Here is an 18914-nt window from a genome sequence, read left to right on the forward strand (position 1 = left end):
ATCCAACCCAAAACCATATACTTAATTTATATGTAAAGGCCTACCAGATAGCGTTAAAATGACCATATTAGAGGATCTACACCACGGTACAGAAACCAACGTAAGCTGCAGAGCTGTTAATGGATACCCTGCACCGCTCATCCATTGGTTCATTGGATCAACAAATTTGACACAAGATTCGTTGCTTAAGTCTTCAGTGAATGAAGATGACTCGTGTGATGCTGAAAGCACCCTTACCCTCATACCAAAGAGGTTTAATCATGGGAAACCTCTTCTCTGTCAGGCAGTTCAATCTACAACAACCTCTATGCGGTCGATGAATGATAGCATTGTGCTGAACATATCATGTGAGTATCCATTTACATTTCAACGCTTAGTACGGACATTTTGATAGAGAATCTCATAAAACTGCGTATGTTAATGGTCTGTTTATGCGTTCACCAACTGATCTCAAATAAATGGGGTATATTTTTATGTTCGTCTTTTTCACGCATGCCATTGACAAGTCTGTTCATCCCAATCCCATATCAAACCTCTGCTCAAAACCAATTTTGCAATGCTTTTTCTTTTTCTTTAGGATGCTGCTATTGTAGTAAAATTGCACCCTTACTTTTTGATGTGTAGTTTGCAGGCAAAAACCCTTATCCGTCGCAATGCGAAGGATGGTTTATGAAATATTATCAAGCTCTTCTCCCTCGTACAGAGAACAGAATAGTATACCCTTCCCTGTTATTCCCCTACCTATTAAATTGTCCAAGTGCTATGCAATAAAAGGCATTATTTTAAGTATAATCGAAAGTACAACAGTTTTGTCTTATACTGCCCAAAGTACCAGTCAAGTTAGTTTTCGAAACTCCCTTGTTATTTGAAACTGACAGCCCACTTACATACGTGTATGTTTTTTCAGAGAGATGAATTGCTTTCACTTTCGTTGCGCAAGAAAGAAGTTAATACACATACCAGCCACTTTGTTGTGTCCACTCATTCTGCCATTGGAAACCGTTACTGCTCATCGTTCATTTTTTTTTATTTTCCAGATATTAGGTTGCAGAATGGTTCATGCAGCGACCCTCCTAACTTGAAATATACAAGTAAATGAGACATAATATCAATATGCATAGACGTCTTCGCCTATTTCTCTTCTTAACTTTCATCGTTTCTAAGACATATGAGATGAACGTGTCTACTCGTATTCAGAACCCAGAAATCCTACCAGTCGTTGGTGAGGCTATCACCTTAGCCTGCACATATACCCCTCCATCGACACATCGCCAACTGCTTTGGATTGACGGGAATAACAATATCCTAGCTACATGTCAAGGGGTGGGATCCAGAAACGAGCAGAAAGTTCGACATATGTCCAAGTACAGTTTGAGGGCAGATTCTTCCAACGGAAATTTAACTGTTACGGATTTAACAGTGGATGACAGCGGCAGATATCAGTGCTCAGTTCTCACATCTTCTGATGCAGCTGCAAGTGAATTTGTATTGAAGGTACTGTTAACAGGTAATTTATTCTAACATTAATCCGGATAGCTTTATCTAATCGTGATGTTTGCGAAATTCCAATGTAAAATATTGATTACTCATTCCAAATGAATGCAACATTTTTTTTCCACTCAGGCTTTTGGTCATTGATAACTACTACTAAGATATATTCGTGACTGAAGATAATCCATACAATGGTACTTTACCATCAATATTGAGTTTGTGGTATGTTTATTTTGTTTATGTACAAAAAGGTCCTACAATCTGGCAGACACTCAAATGGACAAGATCTATATCCCAGTGGTAACCAAATGTATACATGTATATTTTGCTTAACTTCCAGCGACACCTAGACTCCTGTCTATCACCGACGATCAATCTGAGGACGGATACGTGAATGGAGCATCAGTGACCATCACATCTGGGAGAACACACAACCTAACATGTTCAGTCCAAGGCGCTAGACCACCTGCAAAACTGGAATGGCAAGTTCCCGAAGAAGTGGAGGTTCGACTGGAAGATCAGTATAACGTTGTTCATGGTGACGCTTACACCTCTCGAAGAATGGTTTCTGTAACTCCGTCCAGGGACGATGATGGAAGGATTCTCCGTTGTGTGGCTTTTCATCGGGAGCTGGTAAATGGGCTTCAACTATCTATCTACCTGGATGTTCAAGGTGATTATATTACTAATGATAACTTCCCAGGATTTATAGGTGTTTGTTTTCTGCCAAAGTTGATATGCATCGAAATGTGATGATTGTCTGAAATGGGTGAAAAATTGAACATCTCCTCAAACAATTCATACTCTTCTGTATTTTGTAAATTATGCTAGGGAATCACAAAAACTTCACTGAAACCCATGATGCATTCACCGCTTACATACTTGTATCATATTGCTAACAATAGAGCTAAAATGCTGGCTCTTCGTTTTCCTTCCCACTCAGTACCGCCAAGTGACCTTCTGCTTACCACGTATGGATCTATAACTACCAATGCAAAAGATTCAAGAAGTGTCAATGTCTTCGAATACTCGGCAACATCATTCACCTGCAAGAGTATAGGATCTCGCCCTACATCTCTTATATCATGGTCCATTGGTTCGGACGACGATCTGGGTAGCACGACTTCTATGTCTACCACGAATGAGGCCGACCAAGGTTTACGTGACACAACTTCCACTCTACAGTTGATTCCAAAGACAAGGCATCATAATCAGCTTCTCCAATGTTCGGCCTATGCTGGTATGAACCAACGCCAAGCAGAAGTGAGGGTAATCGTCAATGGTAAGTACTCGTAAGCGGTATTAACTATACATCATGTTGTGTTGTCGTATTCACAAGAAAATACCAAATGTGGTATGGGACATACCGTTACACACTTGACATTGATATATCGGATGTGATTAATTACATTTTGAATAAATGTGAGTATTCATTCCATGCTTTGTCTTTTCTGAAGCAAATTATTTGAGAACAAAATTAAATGTTGGCAAGTCTGTATTGGCAAACTTTTGTGATGGCTCAATGAAAGTCCTAAATAGAAATCAACACTTTTTTTTTTTTAAGGACCACCGGATCCTCCCTACCTAAATGGAACGGAAGAGTTGCAGGATGGAGTGTCATCAAACGTGACTTGCACATCGAACAACGGCTACCCAGCACCAACCTTCCAGTGGTTCCTTGGATCAAAGAACGTCACAAAAGATTGTAATACACAGTCTTCAAGGAATATAAATCATCGACTGGATGCCATAAGTTTGTACAAGTTTACACCCAGGGTAGACGACCATGGTGAACTCCTTGTCTGTCATGTTTTTCAACAAAACAATGCATCAATGAAGTCTTGGAGTGCCCGTGAGATTCTTCATGTTCTTTGTAAGTCTGATGTATTTAAGCCTAACCCATACATTGTGAAGATCTTACGAGGCAGGTACACAACGTCGCTTCACCGCTTAAAAAAGACATTACAAACATTGACATTACTTGATGTGTACTGTCTTTTTTTGCTGTGAGCTAAAAACTATTTCAACTTGTCCATTATAATATTAAAGAGGCAATGGTACGTTATTTGTTTCAAATAATAAACCGCCAGGTATATCTTATTAACTATTGGTGTTATAATAACATTTGTAAACCCTCTAGATATTTAGTGAAACATAAGTATCGGTTATGATTAATACCAAAGGATGCCATACACTTGTAAATAGATCGTTCTATGTTAGTGTCATGGTTCTGGCATGTTACAAAACATTGGTGACCATTAAAATAATTATTCATTTACCGTCATCATTAATACCATCACAAATTCATTCTTCCTGAGCCTCCTTTTATTGTTTCCTAAGCGTTTTCTTTTCTTTCTAATTGCATGCATGTAGATTCTCCTTTCATTGTGGACTACTCCGTTCGTCGGGTTTCCACTGGTCAACAAAGCGTTGATGCCATCCTTACATGTACATCAGATAGCAGACCCCTAGCCTCAATAACTTGGTTCTCGAATGACACGGAACTCAACAACAGCACCCGCCATCAGATTCACAACAGTCTTCTTCAAGAAGATACCTTTAGGTCGAGTAATTTGGATATTTCTAATATTTCGGCAGAAGACGATGGCAACTATACATGTTTGGCAGACACGGGGCTTGGGAACGACAGCGCAACTATAACCTTGTCATATTCTGGTAAACCTTTCACTATCAGACCAAGGCGCATGTATGTACAATGATCATGTCATATTGTTTAAAATGACACATTATCTGGTGCAGTGATGTGCCATTGATAATCCCAAATGATAAACAGGAACAGTATGACACTGTTATGAATGTGTAACCTAGGTAATGAAATGACATCAAGTTACAGTAACTATCGGGCGATGTAGAACTTGGTCTTACGGTAGATTACTGTGTCGATTTTTACAATCGGTTGAGGGTTGAAGGGATTAATACATGTCCGACAATATTCCGGTGAAAAATTTATGTGGGTTTGTTTCGACAGAAATACATTGTAAAGGCCATGCCTGTATTTAAAGTTGTATTAACGTTAGGTGTTGGGTTAGGGTTACTGTTTGGTTTAGGTAAAGGATTATGCTCAAGTTTGAATTTAGCGTTCGGTTTGTCACGGGAACATGTGACGTACAGCCGTCACTACGACAGTACAATATGATATTATACATACATTAATCGTATTGATTAGATAGTTTTTGATGTTATGGTAACAAAATTATCTTTTAGTACATGAAACTGTCAATATATTTTTGAAACTACTCCCAGGGATTCCAGATCCGCCTTATGAGTTCAACGTAGATCAAAACCAGACGAGATCGTCTACTCTCTTCGTTACTTGGCAACCAGGAATTGATGGTGGGCTTCAGTGAAATATCACTTTGGAGCGTATTACGGGGAAAATTAATCATTAAATAAATGTTGTATGTATCGAAAAGAAAATATATATATGCATTCAGTCTTTTGCAAATAATTATTGAAATATAGGTTCATGCGTATACATTGAAAATAAGAACATGAATACAGCTCGCCATTAATGAAAAAGCACACTCTGTCGTTTGGATGTGGACATGGTGATACATTCATTATTAAAAATCTACTTTATTTGTTCATTTCAGTGATGGCATAATACAAAACGTGATTATGAATCAATGGCTGAATTACTCACATTTCACAAGAAACTTGGACAATAAAATGACACACAATAATGCAAATGGTACGACTATACAGACGGAATATGATAATGAGGACAGCTTGACCACTGTAGTTTGAATAATAGGGGAAGAAGATAAATGAAACAATCAATATCAGTCATAAAACATAATTCGTAATTCAATGGAGACTGAAAAGGAGGTTAATGCATTTAGAATATGTAAAAAGGGAAATATAATTCTATAGGAAGATTTGAGTATTAAAATGTGTACAAATATTGAAAAACTAAAAGCCTTTTAAGTGGTCAATGAACGTTTTAATTTTAATCGGGATTTGAAAGGTGAACAAGTTTTTTGTTTATATCGTATTATAATCTAGTATTTATTGTTTTATGATCTAGTTAATTGGATATTGCTGGTAGGTATTTTTTTTACCTAAGTTTATTGCACGACAGATTAAAAATATCATTAATTGAACCACTAACTAAATAACTAAAAACCAGAGGTGGGATCATTGTATCGTCCTCACAATCAACATTCCCTCATTGTTTTCATTTTACTTTAAATTTGGACGCACCAAGTGAATGAGGTAGGAGAGAGCACTGCTTTATTAGCGCTCTGATTTTTCCAATAATAGAAGAAGCCAGGTGTTAAAGTTTTACGTTAGTCTGGTCAATTATTTGACCGGACGCAATACCATCTTCTCCCGTCTTTCATCGAGGGTGGACAGTCCCGGTTCTTAGATTATTGTTTTTTTTACTGGAAATTGCGTTCATTTATTTATTTACAGTTCTCTTTCACCAGGGTTGCCTCTTTATTTAACAAAGTACTTTCCCTGAGGGCCTGCACAACGAAACATTTTTTTTAATGTAAAAACATAATAAATACATATTGAACACATAAATAACATAAAAAACCAAAGTTATGAAAACGAAGATAAATAAAGTACTAATTAATAATATGAATACAATATTGGAAAGTGTAAATAAACATATGTTATAATCGAAACATCCAAATTATAAATTATTCAATTGTCCAAGTACTGATTATTGCCGTTGAGAGGAAAGTGAGGTAATAAATAGACGAATGTTATAAAGGGATTTAATGAGGGAGAGTAGAGAAAGATGGTAAAGAGGGATTGGGAGAGAAAGAGAGAGAAAAAGAGAGAGGGGAACCAAAGACGATGTGGGTATTAATCGGGAGCGCCAGGAGTGTGAAGTCTTACAGACATGAGCGTTATACAAGAACCCACTATTAGTAGTATTATTATTGTTATTACAGGAGACCTAAGTCCGCTTAAGGGGGTATCCTAAAAAAGTTTATAAGTAGGGTAAAAATTACATTGGAAATGGGAGAGGGGAAGGAAAAGGAGGAGGATGGTAGTGAGAGAAAGAGAGAGGAAGTGATCAAGATAGATAGATAGATCCTTTATACGTGTACATGAATAGATATAGTAATCGTTTAATCGGTAGTGTCTCCGGATAGCACACAAACAATTATACACAAATTTGATTTTTACAATATGTGAGTAAAAGGGCTAGTCTTTGTTTGGGTTTTAATATATATTCCATTGCTTTCACCCTAACTTATGATATTTCGTTTACAATCGTTCAAAATATCACTCGTTTATTTAGGGGAGGCAATGGTTTTTGATCGTGTTTCGTCTGATTATTGGGGTTTCATGAAACGTTGGCATAAATACTGTGGGCTATTCCATTGACACATTTGTAAACTTCGGTCAATCTATGAACCTGCCAACTTGAGGGTATGTTTCTCCATTGTCAGTCCTGGCATAAGTATGGTATGACGGTTCTTGGATACTTGAGAGCCTATGAAGTTGTACCCGGCTATCTAAGAGTCCATCTAAACACGTCCGTATGATAAGACAACGTCACAAATGTCGAATAGTAGTGTTACGAGGGAGGTACATAATATTAAGCATCATAATTGAAATGCATTGCTTTGCAGATCTTTTAAGAAAAACGATTTGCTTTGCCATATAGTCAAAAAGTTCCTTTATGACATATTTTCGTCTAGAAATCAAACTAATTATTCAAAATAAAAACAAATATTGAGTGACTGAAACACGTTTGGATTTAGTATTATATACATCAGATAATAATTGATAGAATAACATAAAAGGCCTATCGAAAACTTTTACAATTACTTTTATATTAATTTTCCAATTAGGAGTGATTTTAGGAGAGAAAGAGCGCCCTCTTATTTACAGCATGCATACATTCATTTGAAATTTATGTTATGTTGAAGTTTTTGAAACTGAATCAGTTTCAGGACAAGATCATATTTCTTTCACTTCTAACGCTATAAATCACCAACGATTCCTCCAACGTATGATCTATGAGTGCAAAAGCATTTACTCTTTTCTGTACTGTCGGCTTGCTTTCATAATCATCGATAACGTGCGTTATAAGATCGTCAAATATAATTTCGAATGGCAGGATTCGATTGCTGAAATATGAAGGCGATTTGTGCTGAAGTTCTTCTTTTTCTTGTCGTTATCTTCTCGAAATCTGGTAAGTTTTCTTTCATGTTATATTCATAAAAGTCATTCGTACTAAGCCTTGGCGGAGAATTAGGGATACGTTACAACGTAATACAGGCAATTTACTAACCAGTCGTTGCTGCATGCATGTTTTTCAAATGCTGTCTACCTTATAATCGCTTCATTTCATGATGGAAGTATATAGATAAGAAAATTATCAAATAACTATTACTGTTAACAAACCTCGTCTTAAAGCCGAAGTATCAAATAATTCTACCAACTCAGATCTTTGACGTACATCTCATTTATACTAAGACAATGCTTTGTATGGCAAACACGTATTTAAAACTATTCAGGGTAAATAATTAATATACTCGAAATGTTAGTCCGTTTTCGTTCTTCGTCAATGTTTTTTTTTTTACAGAAAGTGTATTTAAACCGTGGACAGGGGTAGGACGCGCCCATTTCAATCAAAAGATAGAAAAGGTGAGATAAAAGAGAAAGAGAAAGAGGGGGAAAAAAGACAAGAAAAAAAGACGCCTAAAATATCATCCACACCTCCCTCCTTCTCAATCAGCAGTCTTTAATAACAAATTCGCATGTCATTTTCAGAGTAAACTGGCGCTCCCCCATCCCTCCCTCTTCCACTGTTCCAGTACCCCCTTAAGGGGGTGGGCTCAATCGACGCCACTGTATTCGCTGCATGCTATTTTCAATAACTGGGTTTCTTTCCCTTGGCTTATGTTTAACTTCACCTATACAGGATACCATGCATTTAAAGTGTCGATTCGGACAGGCAACTACTCTCTACCAGTTATTGGGGAAGATTTTACACTGGTTTGTACCTTCACGCCGCAAACCAGGAACCGACTTGTCAGTTGGGAAGGGAGTGGTAGTCTTAATACGCTGGCCTCTCACGACTGTCGGAAATATCTTCCTTGTCGGTTTACTGTTCTTGACCAATGGAAATACAGCATGTTATCAGACTATAACAGTGCAAATCTAACAATAAAACAACTTGACAAAAATGATGAAGACAATTACGAATGCACTGTAAGTGATACACATGGATCAGGGAATGCAGGATCAACTAGCGTGCAAGTGACGCCATTACCTGCAGGTAAAAACATAGTCTTCACCTTACGAATTTATTATTGAAAAACAAAGCTCTTTCCACAGTCTTTGTATACACATAGTTTAAAATAAAGTCGTTCTCCGTCAAACATTAAACCTAAACATGCAGACATATAATAATAACTTGATACAGGTTAAGCATATTGTTTTTTTTTCAATGAGACAAATCGAGGAAACCATTAATTCGGGCATGTCTTTTTATTCTAATTTGCTAAGCATTTTATTTGGGGTTATGATTATGTAATACTAAAAACATTACTAAAATTGTATTAGGCAACTAAACAACTTAAAGCCACATCAAACATTCTTTGTGAAGGTATGAACTAAGATATGTTCAGTAGTAGACATTGAAAGACGTTAAGCGCGTTATGCGTTAAGCGCATTTAAAGATTCAATTACATGAAAGTAGACTTTCACAGTGGAAAAGAACAATTTGAAGTGAGTTTAATTCATCGTGACTGTTCCCTCTTTTTACGCCAGTTGCGCCCTATTGGGTCTTTATCACGGATGAGAGATCGAGCGAGTATTACCCTAACAACGCAAATATAACGGTAACTGCTGGAGAGCCGTATGACTTCACATGTAAAGCAGACTTGGCAAGGCCTCCTGTAGTATTGGAATGGCGTATACCAGATGATGTAACCATGGTTCTTCAGGATCAGTCTGATGTCGTACAAGGCAACAGCTATACCACTCGGAAGGCTGCTACAATCACGCCATCTAGGAATGATCAAGGAAAGATTATGCGCTGTGAGGCATCACATCCAAAACTACAAAATAATCTTCAACGCTCAGTTTACCTGAATGTTCAAGGTAAGAAATGTATGCCAAGTGCAAAGCGGATTCACATTTTCACAGCCTGGCAGTGTAATCCGTTTAATGAAAGAGTGCTTCAATGTGAGTTAAGTGAGCCCAATTATTCTGCTGTTACCCTGTATCAACCGTTTCCTTCAGATCTTAATTTGGAACTTAATAGGGCAATATTTAATACTTAATTGTCTTATTTCTTTTAGGACTTTTCATCCACATACTTTGTCTTCAAGCAAAAGATTTACAGAACCAGTTGTTTATTACCAGAATTATATATCTTCCATTTCTTTTGTTTCTGTAATAAAGTTCTACCTTCCATCATGCTCCTTTACACAACAGGAGATAACCAGCAACTTTATTAAGCATTTCTTACACGATTTGTTACAAATGAGTTCACGTTCTCTCTCTCTTTCTCTCTCTCTCTCTTTCTTTTATAAAGTTCAACCTTCTAGTATGTTAGTTTTTCCGACTGGAGATAACAAGGAAAACGAATCTGGATTCATTAACGTTCAAAAAGGTTCATCGACTTCAATCACTTGTAAAAGTGTCGGATCATTACCAGCAGTTGAATTATCATGGACACTTGACAGCACCCAAAGTTTCCCACGTAGCATAAGCCTTTCAAAGTATCGCAATGCTTTGGATGGAAGTTTGTTTGACACTGAGAGTACCATCACAATACATCTAGAGAGAAAGCACCATGGAAAACTGTTACAATGCTTTGCAACTTTAGGAAGTTTTTTGGATCGACGGGGAGCCAGACTGATAGTTTACGGTGAGATTTACTTCTTCAACATATCGGGATTCGAATTTCTTTAAAGTATATTAAGTTATACGCCTACAATCCATATAAAGCCCGATTTATGACTAAGGATGCGAAAGAGGATACTGTTTCATTTATCCTGATCTACCCTAGCTACCCAAACTAAATTGTCATTATTTTTATTAACGAATTGGCGTCACCTCGGACTGGAAAGAGAAAAGCGAACGTTTATTACTATGATCCTCGGTTGTATCCTCGGTTTTATCATCGCCGTATAACTAAATAGTATTATACATAAAAGAGCTTCTATATTTTACCAAAGGACATTTCACCCTAATTAAGGCTTTACACATAACTATATATTTCATTTCTTTGTCAAGGCCCTCCAGATAATGTTAAAATTACCATACCAGACGATATACACGATGGGATAGAAACCAACGTAAGCTGCAGAGCTGTTAATGGATACCCTGCTCCGCTGATCCACTGGTACATCGGATCTAAAAATGTGACCTATGATTCGTATCTTAAGTCTCCAAGGATTGAAGACGGTCGATATGATGCTGCAAGCACCCTAACCCTCATACCAACGAGGTTCGATCATGGGAAATCTCTTCTCTGCCAGACAATTCAACATACAACGCCTGCAATGCGGTCACTGAATGATAGCATGGTTCTAAACATATCATGTCAGTATCAAATTTCATTTCAACTTTTGGGAAGGACATAATAAATAGATAAACTCGTCAAATCGGTATTTGTGTTTGTTAATATTACCTTTTTCTTTTGTTTATACTTGTATGTTAATTTCAGGAGATGCTTTACACGTCCCCTGTGGGCTAGTGTTTTTAACAGAATGCATGTACATAACGGTTTAATAGACTAAAATGCCAATAATATTTTAGGTTCGTGCATGCATTGACAAGTTTTAATAACCTTAATCAACTCAAGAGTCCCAGAATCGTCCTTGTATCTCCTTTTATCAAAACTGATTTCATTATGTTTCCTTAATCTAGATGACCCAGTTGTGTTATTTTCTTCTCGAGGGCTAACATCAAATACATTACGAGCTGGGATCGTTTTGACTTGTACCTCAGACGCCAATCCGCCTGCTTTTATCTTCCAATGGTTATGTAACGGCACACAGTTTTCTAACGAAACCCGGAACATTACATTCTCAGAGACTATACTCGAAGGTGAAACACTGACTTCCAGTAAAGTCGAGATTCGACACCCCCTGTCCGAAGATCCTTGTGATTACAGATGCGAAGCTGTTTCAAGCTATGGTTCTGGTAGTGCAGTCTTCAACTCAACAATATCTCGTAAGTATATTTATTTCTTAAAATTCATTTGTGTCTCGTGCACCTGCAACTCTAAGTGCTTTGAATTACATGATCCTTGCTTCCAAATTAACACATTCAACTTCTATCCATTACAAATGTATTATATTAATCATTAACGCTACAAGTTACTGAACTGAACCAAACCCAACTTTTTTTTTTGTTTACGCTTACCACTAATTAACCTTTAATTGCAGTTATTCCCGATTCACCTCTTTCGCTTATCGTCGACCAAAACCAAACGACATCTTCAACGCTCTTCGTTGACTCGTAACCTGGATTTATCATCAGATTACAACACGATTTTCATTATTAAAGTAAAAATACAATAGATTAAAGTTAAGTAAAATACTACGAAATGTCAATGGTTGACTGATACTATCATTTAATCATATACTGCCTAAGGTGCCAGTTATAGTAATTTTCCAAACCCCCTTTTATTCAAAATGGAGCATTCCACTTATGTCCTTCAGATAGATGAATTGCTTTTGCTTTCGTAACGCTAGAGAGAATTTAATAAGCGTGTCAGCCACCTTATTTTGTGCCCACTCAGTCTGCCATTATAAACTGATATTTCTTCCTCCTCACTTGTTATCTGCAGATATTCTGGTAAGTTGCACGTTGGTTCTTGATATAAACGTCCACGGTTTGAATATACAGGGAGAGACAATCCATTAATGACAATATGAATTATTGTCTTCGACTATTTCTCTTTGTTGCCTTCACGACTTCTAAAACGTTTGAAATAAACGTGTCAACACGTATTTGGAACACAGATGTCCTCCCAGTCGTTGGAGAGAATATCACACTTATCTGCATTTACACGCCACCAACCACGTCTCGGCTACTGTGTTGGCAACATGGGAACGGCGATATCCTAGCTACCGATAGATGCACAGGGATAGGATGCAGAAAAGACCAAAATATTCCAGACAAGTCCAAATACAGTTTAATGGCAGATAATTTCAGCGGTAACCTCACTATTAAAGATTTAACAGTGGATGACAGCGGCAGATATCAGTGCAATGTATTCACTGATGTTGATTCATATTTTAATGGAATTGATTTGAACGTAAAGCTATCAGGTAAGATGTTTCCATTTTTCCTATAATGCTTGGTATACTGATAACATGTACACAAATAAATAATTTGTCGGCTGTATGCCAGAAAACCGCTATAGCTGTGTATTGTCAACATCCGACTTGCCGGCAGCCGAAGTATTCTTTGTATATTTATGAAGTTAAAAAGGTGATTGTGGTTGAATAACAATAGGGTTAACATTTGTGTCAATGAACGAAAATAGACATAATTCCCTTTGACCAGCCAAATTCCATTTGTGACTGGAAAACATACAACTTGATGATTCAATTTGAAAATCGTTATATTGGGTCAATTGAGGTACATTTGTGTCTCAGAGTTCCTAGTCTTTTGAAGACATCCCTCTTGGTAATGGTCAAACGTAGAATTAAACCTTATATATTTTTTTTCTTCAATTTCCAGCCATACCTATATTGATATCCATCACCAACGGTCGGACTGGAAATGGATACAAGAATGGAGAATCAGTGAGCATCACATATAGACGAACCCTGAACCTAACATGTTCGGTCGAAGGCGCAAGGCCACCTGCAGAACTGGAGTGGCAAGTTCCTGAAGAAGTACAGGTTCGACTAGGAGATCAGTTTAACACTGTTCACAGTGACGCTTACGTCTCTCGACGAGTTGTTTCTGTAACTTCGTCCAGGGACGATGATACAAAGATTTTCCGTTGTGTGGCCTCGCATCGGGAGCTGGATAATAGGCTTCAATTGTTCATCCACCTAGATGTTCAAGGTGAGTATTTTACTAATGACTTAATTTCGTGATTGCTCGACGTGTGTGTTTATGTGTGTTCTTGACAAGTGGATATGCATCTTAACTCTTTGTTTGCTTTGTTCGCCGATTTGCACGGACGTAGGCGTGCCAACTTCGCATTTTTGCACAGATGTATACGAGTCAATTAGACATTCATAATACCGCTCGCAGTGTGTAGCCACGCGTTGCGTTTACTATTGTTTACATTGTATACATCGCACACTTTCCGGTAAACTGTTTTTCTTCATAGTGTTACATTCGAAATTACCGTGTATTTAGCGGTTTTCTTTGGATTTTTTTTACTGATGTTACGATGGCACCTGCTGGAAAACGTCAACGTGTGTTTAGTGTAGAGGAGGCTCGAGATCTTGTTACTATGGAAGCATGGAGCATGGACTCTGATTCCGACGAATCGAGCAGTGACGAAGACTCTAGTGATAAAAGTGTTCCCTGAGAGTAGACTGATAGAATAAGAATGAATAAAAATTAATGAAAGAGCTAGAGATGACAGCAAGAAAGAGAGTAGACTGATAGAATAAGAATGAATAAAAAAATGAAAGAAGGAGATAGAGATGACAGCAAGAAAGAGAGTAGACTGATAGAATAAGAATGAATAAAAATTAATGAAAGAGCTAGAGATGACAGCAAGAAAGAGAGTAGACAGTGATAGAATAAGAATGAATAAAACTAATGAAAGAAAGATGTATCCTGTCTTGCCGTCATCTTTATATCTTTCTTTTATTATCTTTATTCATTCTTATGCTATCGGTGTTTACTCTCTTTCTTTCCGTCATCTCTATCTTATTATTATTATCATTTTCCTATCTATATGTACCCTATGTCTTGCCGTCATCTGTATATCTTTTTCTTATTATCTTTATTCATTATTATGCTATGAGTGTAATACTCTCTTTCTTGCCGTCATCTCTATCTCATTATTATTATCATTTTCCTATCTATATGTACCCTATGTCTTGCCGTCATCTCTATATCTTTCTCTTATTATCTTTATTCATTCTTATGCTATCAGTGTTTACTCTCTTTCTTTCCGTCATCTCTATCTTATTATTATTATCATTTTCCTATCTATAATTATGTACCCTATGTCTTGCCGTCATCTCTATATCTTTCTCTTATTATCTTTATTCATTCTTATGCTATCAGTGTTTACTCTCTTTCTTGCCGTCATCTCTATCTTATTATTATTATCATTTTCCTATCTATATGTACCCTATGTCTTGCCGTCATCTGTATATCTTTCTCTTATTATCTTTATTCATTCTTATGCTATCAGTGTTTACTCTCTTTCTTGCCGTCATCTCTATCTTATTATTATTATTATTTTCCTATCAATATGTATCCTATGTCTTGCCGTCATCTCTATATATTTCTCTTATTATCTTTATTCATTCTTGTGCTATCAGTGTTTACTCTCTTTCTTTCCGTCATCTCTATCTTTTTATTATTATCATTTTCCTATCTATATGTACCCTATGTCTTGCCGTCATCTCTATATCTTTCTCTTATTATCTTTATTCATTCTTATGCTATCAGTGTTTACTCTCTTTCTTTCCGTCATCTCTATCTTATTATTATTATCATTTTCCTATCTATATGTACCCTATGTCTTGCCGTCATCTCTATATCTTTCTCTTATTATCTTTATTCATTCTTATGCTATCAGTGTTTACTCTCTTTCTTTCCGTCATCTCTATCTCATTATTATTGTTATTTTCGTATCAATATGTATCCTGTCTTGCCGTCATCTTTATCTCTTTCTCTTATAATCTTTATTCACAGTAAAGTCCTTTCATTTCATATCACTATTTCTCTCTCATAATGTCTCTCACGTCCGTTCTCCATATTTTATTCATTGCATACTCCACTCGTCAATCATTTCTGATAATAAGCTCTCTCACAATAAAGTAAATGGAAAACAATGCAATATAGTTTATATTTTAAGATTGATTCATTCTTTCTTTGTATATCTATGGCTGTGATAAATGTACTTGAAATCAATTTTATTGAGGGGTAAAGAAGGTGAGAGAACAGATGCGGTGAACATTCATAATGAGACATTTCAATAAGATGCTGATTATGTCATGTATATCACATATAATATATTATGCCTATACCATTTTTACATGCTCATACCAGTGGGCAAAATCAATAACATTCTCTTATTTCTTATTGACTTATCATGGCACAACAAAGAAAAACATCCCCACGACGTCCCTTTTCATGCCCCGCTAAACCGGACATTGACAATAACCTGGGGTAATAGGGATTTCAATGGGCAGATTAGCCCATTGTCAAGGGTGGCTGAGCGGGGTACTTTCAAGTCTCTCCCTATTGAACTTCTTTTCTTCAACAACCTAAATACTAACCTTCTGAATTGTTAGAATACTTGAGCAAGGTATGTAAAGAAAGGTAAGAAGTCCACCTTTCTAATAGATTCGATTTGAAGATGTCTTATCATTGCTAAATAAGAAATTCTAGAGGGATAAAAAACTGCCGTAAATAAGAAAAATTAAACATTATATAATTATGATTATTATAAAAATGATAATTCAAAATATAACAAATGACGGTTCATCGAAAAGCACGTTTTCCGGTCTACAACTTTGCTGCACAATATTTTTCATCATGATCATCCAGTGAAGAGTTATAGCCTCTTGATTCAGCAGAGTCAATAAAGATTCCCTCGAAATGTGTGACCCTAAAAGAATGTGGCACAGGGGGGTTTTTTAAGTGGCGCATAAAGAGTTAATGCGAGGATTCTCTGAAACGGATGAATCATTCAACATTTCCTAAAACACTTTCCATTCTCCTTTATTCTATGATGCCTTCATCGCTAATATGCTTTTATCATATTTATAGTAATCGTTAACCTCTGTATCTCTCCTTCTAATCCGTATTGAAATGCTGGCTTTTCATTTTTTTTCCCACTCAGTACCGCCAAGTAACCTCCTGCTTACCGCTTATGGATCCATAACTACTAATGCAAAAGAGTCAAGAAGTGTCATTGTCTTTGAAGACTCTGCAACATCATTAACCTGCAAGAGTATAGGATCTCGCCCTACAGCTCGTATATCATGGATCATTGGTTCGGACGACGACCTGGGTAGCACGACTTCTATGTCTACCACGAATAAGGCCGACCAAGGTTTACGTGACACCAATTCCACTCTACAGTTCATTCCAAAAAGGAGGCATCACAATCAACTTCTCCTATGTGTGGCCTATGCTGGTATGAACCAACGTCAAGCAGGGGTGAGGGTTATCGTGTATGGTGAGTATTCGTAAGTTCCATTATCTATACATCATCTTCTCGAATTCACAACAGAATACCGAATGCGGTTGGGGACATACTGTAACAAACTTTGACATAGATATATCAGATTTACATTTTACATTTTTAACAACTATGTGTATTCATACCGAGCTTCTTCTTTTATGTAGTAAGATATTGGAAAGGAGTGAAAATTGTGGAAAGTCTTTAGTGTCAAACCTTCGTGATAGCTCAGATAATTTCCTATATAGATATACAAAAATTGTCTTTTTTTAATATGAGTTAAATGTGATACATAGGTCGTTGTTGCAAGTCACTTGGGGCTACTAATCTAAATATAGGGACATAAGAAATACACGTTTATTTTCAAGGACCACCGGATCCTCCCTACCTTAACGGAACGGAAGGTTTACAGGATGGGGTGTCGTCAAATGTTACTTGCACATCGAACAACGGCTATCCAGCACCAATATTCCAATGGTACCTTGGATCAAAGAACGTCACCAAAGATTGTAACACGCAGTCTTCGACGAATAGACAACATCGAATGGATGCCATAAGTGTTTTCAATTTTATACCCACGGTAGATGATCATGGGGAACTTCTTGTCTGTCAAGTATTTCAACCAAACGCTACATCCATGAAGTCTTGGAGTGTTAGTGATGTTCTTAACGTGCTATGTAAGTTTGAATAATGTCAACCTAACCCATTCATTATGTAGATCTTACGAAACAGTTTAATAAATTCGCCTCACTGCTTAAAAGGGCATTACAAACATTAAATTACTTGGTGTTACTGTCCTTTTTGCATTGAGGTGAGTATTATCTTTACTTTTCCATGATCATATTAAAGAGCCAAGGTACGTTGTTTGTTTCAAACAAAAACCATCAGGTTTGATTCTGTCTTATTAATTTCTAAACCATATAGATCTTTATTGGAACATAAAGATTGGTCGAGATTGATACCAAATGATGCCATACTCCTGTAAAAAAGACCGTTTTATGTTAGCGTCATGGTTTTGACATGTTAGCCTTACAAACTATTGGTAACGATTACAATATGTATTCACTTTAATACGCTCATCAGAATACCATCACAACTTTTTTCTTCCTAAGCCTTGCTTTATTGTTTCCTGAAAGTATGTTCTTCTTTCTAAATACATACATGTAGATTCCCCTGTCATTGTGGACTACTCTGTTCGTCGTGTTTCCAGTGGTCAGCAGAGCTTTGATGCAATCCTTACATGTACATCAGATAGCAGACCCCTTGCCTCAATAACCTGGTTCTCGAATAGCACGGAACTCCACAACAGCACCCGCCATCAGATTCACCACAGTATTCTACAAGAAGATACCTTGAGGGCGAGTATTCTGATTGTTTCTAATATTTCGGCAAGAGACGATGGCAACTATACATGTTTGGCTGAGACAAGGCTTGGGAATGACAGCGCAGCTATAACCTTGTCATATTCTGGTAAATCTCTTACTATCAGACCAAGGCGCATTTATGTCACATGGTCCTGTCCAATTGTTTAGAGGACACATTGTCCACAACAGTACTTTGCCATTGAAAATCCAAAATGACAAATGAGAACAGTATGATAATGTTACTATTTTATATCATATGCGATGTGTTAATAACCCTGTAACAGTAACTTTTAGACACCTTTCTTTCTTTTTTTACGGTAGATTACTGTGTTGGTTTTGGGTATCGGGTGATGGTTGAAGGGATTATTACGCGTCCGATTATACTCAGGTGAAAATTGATTTGGGTTTTACTTCGCTATGGATACAGTGTAAAGGTAATGGCTGTAAGTTAGTTAACGTTAGGTGTCAGAACATTATTAGAGTTAGGTTTTGGTATAGGGTTACAGGTACACTTAGATACAGTGTTTGTTCAGGGTTTTACATTTGAAGCTCGGTTGGTGTACGAAGTGATCGGGTGTCGCCAGGACAAGTGACGTACAGCCGTCACTACGAAAGTACGATATGATATCAACTTGAATTGGATTGATTGGATACTTGTTGATTTGGGGGAACAAAATATGTTGAAGAGTTGATTCCTTAGAACATCTTATGTT

Source organism: Strongylocentrotus purpuratus, unplaced genomic scaffold (genome assembly GCF_000002235.5).
Source record: "Strongylocentrotus purpuratus isolate Spur 01 unplaced genomic scaffold, Spur_5.0 spur5_scaffold_1, whole genome shotgun sequence".
NCBI classification, from domain to species: Eukaryota; Metazoa; Echinodermata; class Echinoidea; order Camarodonta; family Strongylocentrotidae; genus Strongylocentrotus; species Strongylocentrotus purpuratus.